We start from the raw sequence: 11,415 nt of genomic DNA, 5'->3' as shown, positions 1-11,415 counted from the left end.
CATAGCAGAGGGCACCTGTGCTGTGGAAAGAGATCCTGGGTAAATATCTAACTGAAGGAGCAATTCTTTCCCCTCCTTACCTTTTTTTCCTATGTATCATATTTATTGAAGTTTCTGGGACAATAACTTTCATGTCCAAATAATTGTCAGGGCTTTCTTGTCCAAATAATTGTCAGGGCTCTTTGGATTATGCTACCAACTGCAAGATCATGCAGTGAGAGTTCAGCACAGTCTTCAGGGGTCCACTCAGCACAGATGCTTGTCTCATGTGGGACACACCTCATTTATCAAGGCATGAGGAGTATCGTTACCAGAGATGCACATCTTCTTAACGTTTTCTGCAAGACAGTATGCAATAGTGCCTCTGAATGTTCAAAGCTGTCTCTTTGCAGACATCTTGTGTGAAGACCTCTTTCCCTCAGATTATAGTTTGGGAATTCTTCCCATAGCACTATAGTGTATTAATAGTTTACTGAGCATAATTTTCCTTATGCACTGATATATTGGATGACTCCACCCAGCAGTACATGATTCTGACAAGAATGTAATCACTGTTAATGCCCTTGTTCTCTCAACTATAACCTTAGAAGTCTGACTTCCTGCAATTATCTTCCTTGACAGTTTGTCAGTGTTAGTGTCCAGGCAAAGAGACCTCATTTGTGACATTCACAGATGCCCAAGGACAAGAGTTACAATATGTCTGAACTTGTTTATCATTTTACTGTCCGCTAAGTCTTGCATTAGTGCTGTTGTTCTATTTGTGTGCTGTTATCTAAAAAGAGTTAGGATCTGTCTAATTACAGATTAAACAGAGAGTGAGGCAGCTCTGACTATGGAGTGTCCACAGTATTGTGTTTTATGAATTAGACAAAGATTTCTTTCCACAGTACAGCTCTGTTGATACAAAACAAACAAGCAAACAAAAACCCAACTAAAGAGAAAACAAAACAAATTCTTTTACCTCGGTGGATATAAGATAATTTATTCTGTAGTTAAATGTGAGTGACAATGACCCAGGAATGATTGGGCTTCATTCAAATATTTTGTTCCATTATGGTAGCAGTCCAGAGAAATTTTCATAGTCACAGAAAAATGAAAATCATGAATCAATTCCTTTTCAACACATTGGCAGAAACATGAGTGAGGCAGTGACCATCAGAGTCACAGAATCTCTGTTTTGGGTCTCAGATCCTATCTGATGACATTTTTTTAACCTTTAATTTGGTAGAAGGTAGAGGTGTGTATTTTCTGAAATACTTCTCTCATAGTTACACAGTTGTTAGTGCAAATAAAGAAGAGGATTAAATATCTTTTTAGGGGCTAAGATAGCCCAGGATAACTTGAGACACACAGAATTCCAACTCTCCAGAATATTTGGAGTTCTAGTAAGTCAGCCTTGTAGGAAGTTTAGTGTAGATTCAACCTCCCCCTATCCCAAAACATCAGTTAATAGTTTCTTCTTATCGTTTAGTCAGTCCTGCCTCACTATGGAACAGAAGCTTTCAGTCTCATTTCTCACTCAAAGTCCTTTTCTCAGAAATGCTTATTTATATTCACATGTAAATGGAGAGTTGTCAGCCAACTGTGTGTCTGTTGATTAACCAGTGGGTTTTTTTTTTTTTGGCAAGGTATTTTTTGATGTTTTCCTTTCTTTTCTTTCTTTCTTTCTTTCTTCCTTCCTTCCTTCCTTTTTTCCTTTCTCTGTCTCTCTCTCTCTGTCTCTCTCTCTCTGTCTCTCTCTCTCTCTCTCTCTCGTCCTTTCCTTATTCTTTTTTTTTTCTTGTGCTGTCATTTAACAAATTTGTACCATTGAAATTTGAGGTAAGAAGACTTCATAGAACAGTCCTATTTTCTGTTATGTTCAGGGCCTTAGAAAAGCTTCCCCAGTCCTCAACAGTATTGTTTGTGGACACTGGCATGCTGTGTACAGTGGATCCATGATGGAAGGCAAAAGCTGTTTCACTCCAGCTATCCTGGAGTGGGTTGATTCCCAGAGCCCACTATAAACAATAGTTGTGCAAATAACCAGACCAAATGCTGCTAAGAAGCAAGGAGGAGCATCTTCTGTTGGCTGTCAAGTTTCTTCCTTACTTCCTGGTAATCTACACTTTCCCTTGAAAAGTGGCTATCTGTCTTATAGACAAATATCTGAATAATCTCCTAAAGTAAGAGTGGAGGGAAAATCTTTCATTCAATTCAAAGGTCTTCATCCACCAATTTCAAAGCAATGTAGTTAAAAATATTATTCTCATAAGGATTACTTTGGGTTTCATGGAGTATTTCAATGTCCTATTTGTTATAATTTTTTAAACTTTTCTTCCAATCCAACCATATTCTCAAATGGAGAACATTTAAGTTACTTATAAAATTCTAGTCCATTGCAAGCAATAATCACTCAGATAAATGTTCATTTTACTACTAACTACTTGAGGAAAAAAGTGCCCACTTTCCCCTCAAATCCTCTTCCAAACCTTCGTTCCAATGGTTTTACTTTGTGGCGATGTCATTGTGTCCTCACCTTTAGGCTTCTCATTCTTGTGTAGACTTCTTCCATTTGTAATTCCACACTCTTGGGCCTCGTACATATCCATAAAACATCTTTTCTCATGCCTGCTGAACTAACTTCCCTCACCATAATGGAGCATAGAGCAGTGCTTGTGGTGGAGGAAGCACAGCAAGGGTAGAAGTGGCCCCAAAGCACAATCTCCCTCCATCAGTCTTCTCCCAGGCTCAGAAGTTTTTGAAAAGAAGGAAACCGAGGCAGACTGTTCCTTAAGAAAGAGATCTATAAGAGCAGATAGGCAGGTACACAACAGTGCTGTGGGGGTTCAACACTCAGCATATATTACTGCCAGGGGCACTGTAGACTGCAGTATCACTTAATGTGCATTTGCATTCTAGGTGTTTGGCATTGGTGCTTGGCTTTTTCCCTTATATTCAGTCAATGTCTAGTTACAATATATCCTTAGGAAAGACTGAGAGAAATTCCCAATTCTTCATTCTTTCAATCTCTCTCTCTCTCTCTCTCTCTCTCTCTCTCTCTCTCTCTTTCTCTCTCTCTCTTTGTGTGTGTGTTTGTTTGTTTGTGTTTGTGATAATTATAGAATTGTTTGAGAGTTTGTAAGTAAGTGCATATATGAAAACATCAAAGTCTCAGTGTTCAGTGGCTGGATTGAAATTTCTTGCTACCTCTCTTATCTCCCTTTCTCATAGCTGTTCACACTACTCATCCAGAAAGGAAGGAGATGGGAATACGATAGCCTGATGTTTTCAGGTCTACAATGAAGAAACAACAGGAGCATTCTTTTCATCTTTGCTCCAGCAATCTCTTTTGTTGTTGTATCTAATACGTGTTGATTTTTTAAAGCACAGTTCCACCTTGATGCAAGAGAAGCTGGAATAATTTTATTTGAAAGAAGTTCATGAAATCTTTGCTGGGCTCTGGGGAGCCACACAGACTTTCTCGGAGGCTCTGAAACAAAGAGAAAGGGAATTTCAATTCTGTGCCCTTGTTCAGGAGTGAAGTTTGCAAGGCCAGTCTAGGGCTGGAGCCAGTACTTCCTCTTAAGGGTCAAGGTTGCAGTTTCTGGGATCCTGACTCTTCCCCCTGGAAAGTAGTTATCAGTCTATAGTCAGCTGTGTCTGAGGTATCCCTCATATTCTTTGCCAACATTGCCTGACTTAGATCCCTCCTGACCTTAGGCATTTCCCCCTGTAAATAGTTATGTGGTACTGTACTTCTAATAAACTTGCTAGACACAAGTGATCAGCTTAAGCAAGACATCCTGATCCCATGTATTGCTTTTGGAGTCTTTATTTCTCATTTTCTCTATTTCTCATCCCTGGCCCACCCAGTCAATACCTCAACTTTTAGGACCTCTTTTCTTCCAGTTAGGGATTCTAACTGTCTAAGTGTGGGCAATGCCAGGAATACACAATGAATCAATGGCCATTTATATACAAAAGACATGTATCCAAGTAAATAATGGGTTTAGAAGACCTTCCAAGATATATTTTTATTATTTTACATGGATGAATATTTTTCCTGAGAGTGTGGATGTGTACCACATGGTTGCCTGGTGCCCCCAGAGGTAGGAAGAAGGCATTGAATATCCTAAGAAGAATTAATACCTATACTACTCAGATTGTTTTGCATAATAGAAACTGAAGGAACATTGCAAAACTCCTTCTATATGGCTAGAGTTATTCTGATACCAAAACCACATAAAGACTCAACCAAGAAAGAGAATTACAGGCCAATCTCCTTCATGAAAACTGATGTAAAAATATTCAGTAAAATACTGGCAAACCGAATCAAAAAACACATCAAAAAAATCATCCATCATGATCAAGTGATCAAGTTGGCTTAATCCCATACATGCAGGGATGGTTATATATATATATATATATATATATATATATATATATATATTCCATATTAATAAGCTGAAAGATAAATAAAATATGATCATCTGGTTAGATGCTGAGAAAGCATTCGACAAAATCCAATACTCCTTCATGATGAGGGTCTTGGAGAGATCAGGGATACAAGAAACATATCTAAACATAATAAAATCAATATACAGCAAGCCAACAACCAATATCAAGTTAAATGGACAGAAACTCAAAGCAATACCACTAAAATTAGGAACAACACAAGGGCTGTCCTCTCTCTGTATATTTATTCATCATAATTCTTGTAGTTATAGCTAGAGCAGTAAGACAATGAAAGATCAAGGGGATTCAAATTGGAAAGGAAGAAGTCAAAGTTTTGCTATTCATAGACGATATGATAATATACATAAATGACTCCAAGAATTTTACCAGGAAACTCTCAGTGGACAACCACCTTCAGTAATGTGGCAGGATACTAGATCAACTCAAAAAAAATCACTAGCCCTCCTGTATACAAACAATAAAGGAACTGAGAAAGAAACCAGAGAAAACTTGTCCTTCACATTAACTGAAATTAACATAAAATACCTCGGAGTAATACTAATAAAAGAAGTGAAAGAACTTTAAATTTTTGAAGAAAGAAACTGAAGAAGATACCAGAAAATTGAAAGATCTTCCATGCTCTTGAATAGGTAGGATCAACATAACAAAAATGGCAATCATACCCAAAACAGTCTTTAGATTCAATGCAATCCCCATCAAAATTGCAACACAATTTTTCACAGACCTGATTTTCCATTGGAGATTTATTCACTTCCTTTTTACAGAACGCTATCATATTCTTACAGTTAGTTTTTAAATTCTTTTTCTTATGCTACAGCTATGTTGCAATATCTAGGGCATGCTGTGGAAGGATTGCTGGACTCTGGTGGAGACATTTTTCTCTGATTGCTATTGATTTTGTTCTTATTCTGACATCTAGTCATCTGGGTTTAGGGTGATTATAGGTATAGATGTTGATTTCTGGGTTTTTTTTAGAAGGCTGTTTTGTTGTTTGGTTTTTGTTTCCCCTCTGGATTTTAGGAGATTGTTGGAAGCTAGGCGAAGAAGTGTACAGAGGTCACTGGCCTGTGAGATTTTCAAGAATCATGGATGGGAGTTGGAGAGGAAGCTCCCCTTGATGTTCTGTTGTAGGGCTAGAGAATACCCTAAGGATTCGAATTGGGGGAACAGAGAGAGGGGAGAAGGTCTTGGGGTGGGTGGCCTATCTGCTTTTTTGGTAGGCATGGACTGTTTGAATAGAAAATATCTGCCTGAGTAATCATGACACATGGGAGGGTTAACTTCTATTGAAAGGTAGAGAGTGGACTAAGCCTCAGGCAGCAAGCTAGGCCTTTTGTCTGTGAGGTTCCTGGCCAGCAAGGGGCCCTGATTCTGCACCAGAAGATCAATCAGAGGGGTGAGTGTGTTCTTGACCGGTGGCAGAAGCCCCGGAAATGGATCATGGACATTCCTCAACCCCCTAATCTTTCTGGTCATTCTGTAGGGGATTCTCTCCCCAGCTACTCCCTCTCTCTTCCTAGCCCATCCCAGCTTGTGCCCAGGCAGCCCTTTCCTTCTTTATGGCCATAAGATCCCCCACCTCAGTCTGTTTGGGGCTGGGACGGGGTTGTGAGTGTAATCAGGCAGGAGTTTCTTTGTTTCACTAAGCCTCAGGCAGCAAGCTAGGGCTTTTGTCTGCTAGGTCCCTGGACAGCAAGGGGCCCTGATCCTGGACCAGAAGATCCATTGGAGAGCATTTGAAGGAAGAGATGGGTAGGCACCAATGCAAGAATTCCTCAACAATCTGAAAAACATAACACCAGAAACCAGTGAACATATGGCAGCAAGACTTGAATACCCTATTCTGGAAGAAGTAGAATAAATTGACATTATGAAAGTGATAGAGTTCCTTAAACAGGATGTTAAACACTCCCTTAATGAAATGGATGAGAATAACAAAAAGTTTGAAGAAATAAGTAAATCTGTAGAAGATATCCTAGGAAACCTAGAAAAAACAATCAAACTGATAATGGGAACAGATCAAGACTTGAAAACTGAAATGGAGGCAATGAAGAAAACACAAACCAAGGGCCTTCTGGATATGGAAAATCTAGGTAAATAAACAGAGATGACAGAGACAAGCATAACCAACAGAATACACAAGATAGAAGAAAGAATCTGAGATGCTGAAGACACCATAGAGAAAATAAATTCACTGATCAAAGAAAAAAGCAAACCCAACAAATTCTTATCACAAAACATCCAGGAAATGAGGGAGACAATAAAAAGACCAAACCTAAGAATAATAGGGGTAGAAGAAGAAGAATTATTACACCTCAAAGGCCCAGAATATATGTTCAAAAAATTATAGAAGAAAACTTTCCCATCCTAAAGAAAGATATTCCTATGAAGGTACAAGAAGCATACAGAACACCAAATACAGTGGATCAAAAAAAATCCCCTTGCCATATAATAATCAAAACACAAAACATACAGAATAAAGAATGAATATTAAAAGCTGCAAAGGAAAAAGATCAAGTAACTTATAAAGGTAAACCTATCAGACTTACACCTGACTTCTCTATGGAAACCATGAAAGTCAGAAGGTCCTGGACAGATGTGCTGCAGAAACTAAGAGACTAGGGATGCAAGCCCAGACTACTATACCCAGAAAAGCTTTCATTCACTATCAATGTAGAAAACAAAATATTCAAGGATAAAAACAAATTTAAACAGTGCATAGCCACAAATCCAGCCTTACAAAAATAATGGAAGGAAAATCACAACCCAAGGAACCCAACAATGCCCACAATAAATATGACATCTAGTGACCCTTCACCAGCACAACTCAAAGAAGGGAAACACACAAACTCTACTACCCAAAAAGAAAATAACTGAAGTAAACAAGAACTGGTCATTAATACCACTTAATATCAATGGACTCAATTCACCTCTAAAAAGGCACAGGCTAAGAGATTGAATGCGAAAACAGGATCCAACATTCTGCTGTTTACAAAGAAACACATCTCAATCACAAAGACAGACATCTACTCAGAGTGAAGGGTTGGGAAAAGGTTTTTCAATCAAATGGACCTAAGAAACAAGCAGATGTGGCCATACTAATTTCTAACAAAATTTACTTCAAACTAAAATCAATAAGAAGAGATCATAAAAGGAACAATTCATCAGGATGGAGTCTCAATCCTGAATATCTATGCCCTTAATATAAAAGCACCCACTTATGTACAAGAAATATTACTAGAACTCAAGGCAGACATCAAACCACACACACTAATGTAGGAGACATCAACACTCCTCTCTCACCAATGGACAGGTCAATCAGACAGAAATCTAATAGAGAAATAAGAGAATTAATGGAGGTAATGAATCAAATGGACTTAACAGACATCTATAGAACATTCCACCCAAATAGGAAAGAATATACCTTCTATTCAGCATGTTATGGAACCTTCTCAAAAATTGACCACATACTTGGTAACAAAGCAAACTTCCACAGATACAAAGAAATATTAGTAACCACCTGTGTCTTATCAGATCACCATGGAATAAAGTTAGAATTTCACAATAAATCTAGAAAGCCTACAAACTCATAGAAGCTGCACAGTCAACTACTGAACCACCCCTGAGTCAGGGAATAAATGAAGAAAGGAATTAATGTCTGTCTTGAATTCAATGAAAATAAAGGCACAACATATGCACACCTCTGGGATACATTGAAAGCAGTGCTAAGAGGAAAGTTCATAGCTCTAAGTGCCCATATTAAAGAAACAGAGAAAGCTCACATTAGAGACTTAACAGCACAGCTGAAGGCTCTAGAAAAAAAGAAGCAGACTCACACAGGAGGAGTAGAAGACTGGAAATAATCAAACTGAAGGCTGAAATCAACAAAATAGAAACACAGAAAACAATCCAAAGGATCAATGAAACAAAGCTGGTTGGTTGAAAAAGTCAACAAGATTGACAAACCTTTATCCAAACTAATCAAAAGGCAGAGAGAGAATATGCAAATTAACAAGATCAGAAATGAAAAGAGGGACATAGAAACAGACACTGAGGAAATTCACAGAATCATTAGGTCTTGCTACAAAAGCTTATATGCCACAAAATTGGAAAATGTAAAATAAATGAACTTGGTTTTAGATAAGTAACATATACCAAAATTAAATCAAGACCAGGTGAACAATTTAAATAGACCTATAAGTCTTGAGGAAAAAGAAGCTGTCATAAAAATCCTCCCAACTGAAAACAGCCCAGGACCTGATGATTTTAATGCAGAATTTTATCAGAACTTCCAAGAAGAGTTGATACCTATACTCCTTAATGTGTTCCACATAATACAATCAGAATAGTCATTGCCAAACTCTTTTTATGAAGTTATAGTCACCCTGATTCCAAAAACACACAAAAACCCAACAAAGAAAGAGAACTACAGACCAATCTCACTCATGAACATTGATGCAAAAATTCTCAATATAATTCTGGCAAACAGAATCCAAGAGCACTTTAAAAATATATCTATTATAATCAAGTAGGCTTCATCCCAGAGATGCAGGGCTGGTTCAACATACGAAAATCTATCAATGTAATCTATCATATAAATAAACTGAAAAGAAAAAATCATATGATCATTTCATTAGATATGGATAAAGCATTTGACAAAATTCAAAACCCCTTTATGATAAAGGTTTTGGAGAGGTTAGGGATACAAGTATCGTACCTAAATATAATAAAAGCAATATATAACAAGCCAACAGCTAATATCAAACTAAATGGAGAGAAACTCAAAACCATTCCACTAAAATCAGGAACAAGACAAGGCTGTCCACTCTTACCATATTTCTTCTACATAGTTCTTGAAGTTCTAGCAATAGCAATAAGAAAACATAAGGAGATCAAGGAGATTTGAATTGAAAAGAAAGAAGTCAAACTTTCGCTATTTGCAGATGAAATGATAGTGTACATTAGTGACTTCAAAAACTCAACCAAAGAACTCCTAGAGTTGATAAAAAAAATTGAGTGATGTGGCAGGTTACCAGATCAACTCAAAAAAATCAGTAGCCCTCCTATACACAAAGGATAGAGAAGCAGAGAGGGAAATAAGAGAAACGCCACCTTTTATGATAGCCACAAATAGCATAAAGTATCTTAGGATAACTCTAACCAAGGAAGTGAAAAATCTATTTGACAAGAACTTTCAGGCATTGAAGAAAGAAATTGAAGAGAACACCAGAAAATGGAAGGATCTCCCATGCTCTTGGATGGATAGGATCAACATAGTAAAAATGGCAATTCTACCAAAGGCAATCTATAACTTCAATGCAATCCCCATTAAAATACCAACAAAATTCTTCATAGACCTTGAGAGAACAATAATCAACTTTATATGGAAAAACAAAAAACCCAGGATAGCCAAAACAATCTTATACAATAAAGGAACTTCTGGAGGCATTACCATCCCTGACTTCAAACTCTATTACAGAGCTACAGTATTTAAAACAGCTTGGTATTGGCATAAAAACAGAGAAGATGATCAATGGAATCGAATAGACGACCAGAATATTAACCCACAAACCTATGAACACCTGATTTTCTACAAAGGAGCTAAAATCATCTTCAACAAATGGTGCTGGCAGAACTGGTTATCAACCTGTAGAAGAATGAAAATAGATCCATATCTATCAGCATGCACAAAACTCAAATCCAAATGGAATAAAGACCTCAATATCAATCTGAACACATTGAACCTGATAGAAGAGAAAGTGGGACATAGTCTGCAACACATAGGCACAGGAGACCACTTCCTATATATAACCCCAGTAGCACAGACAATAAGAGCAACATTGAATAAATGGGACCTCCTAAAACTGAGAAGCTTCTGTAAAGCAAAGAACCCTGTCATAAAGACAAAAAGGCAACCTACTGATTGGGAGAAGATCTTAACCAACCCCGCAACAGACAATGGTCTGATCTTCAAAATATATAAAGAATTCATGAAAGTAGACTTTAAAATACTAATTAACCTAATTAAAAAATGGAGCACTGAACTGAGCAGAGACTTTTCAACAGAAGAAGTTCAAATGGCCAAAAGAAACTTAAGGTCATGCTCAACCTCCTTCGCAATCAGGGAAATGCAAATCAAAATAACTTTGAGATACCATCTTACACCTGTCAGAATGGCTAAAATCAAAAACACCAATGATAGCCTTTGCTGGAGAGGATGTGAAATAAGGGGAACACTCATCCATTGTTGGTGGGAATGCAAACTTGTGCAATCACTTTGGAAATCAGTGTGGAGGTTTCTCAGAAAATTCAGGATCAACCTACCACAGGATCCAGTAATACCACTCTTGGGAATATACCCAAGAGATGCCATATCATATTACAAAAGCATTTGTTCAACTATGTTCATAGCAGTATTATTTGTAATAGCCAGCACCTGGAAACAACCTAGATGCCCCTCAGTGGAAGAATGGACAAAGAAAGTGTAGAATATATACGCATTAGAGTACTACTCAGCGGTAAAAAGCAACAACATCTTGAATTTTGCATGCAAATGGATGGAAATAGAAAACACTATCCTGAGTGAGGTAACCCAGACCCAAAAAGATGAATATGGTATGTAGTGATTCATAAGTGGATTCTAACCATAAATAAAGGACATTGAGCTTACTATTAGTGATCCTAGAAAAGCTAAATAAGAAGGTGTACCCAACGAAAAATATATCGTTATCCTCTTGGGTATTGGAAGTAGACAAGATTGCCAGGCAAAAATTGGGAGCTTGGGGGTCAGGGTGGGGTGAGAGTAAGGGGAGGTGGAAAGAGAGAAGTGAGAAGGGGAGGATGGGGAGAGCTTGGGGAAATCAGACAGTTGGAACAGAGGAAGGGTGGATATAAGAGCAGGGAAGTATATATCTTAATTCAGGCAGCCATTTGAGGGTTGGCAAGAGACTTGACTCT

Source organism: Microtus oregoni, unplaced genomic scaffold (genome assembly GCF_018167655.1).
Source record: "Microtus oregoni isolate MIOR12 unplaced genomic scaffold, Mior012 000016F_ref0000370, whole genome shotgun sequence".
NCBI classification, from domain to species: domain Eukaryota; kingdom Metazoa; phylum Chordata; class Mammalia; order Rodentia; family Cricetidae; genus Microtus; species Microtus oregoni.
The sequence above is the reverse complement of the archived record's forward strand: the minus strand, read 5'-3'. Positions refer to the sequence as shown.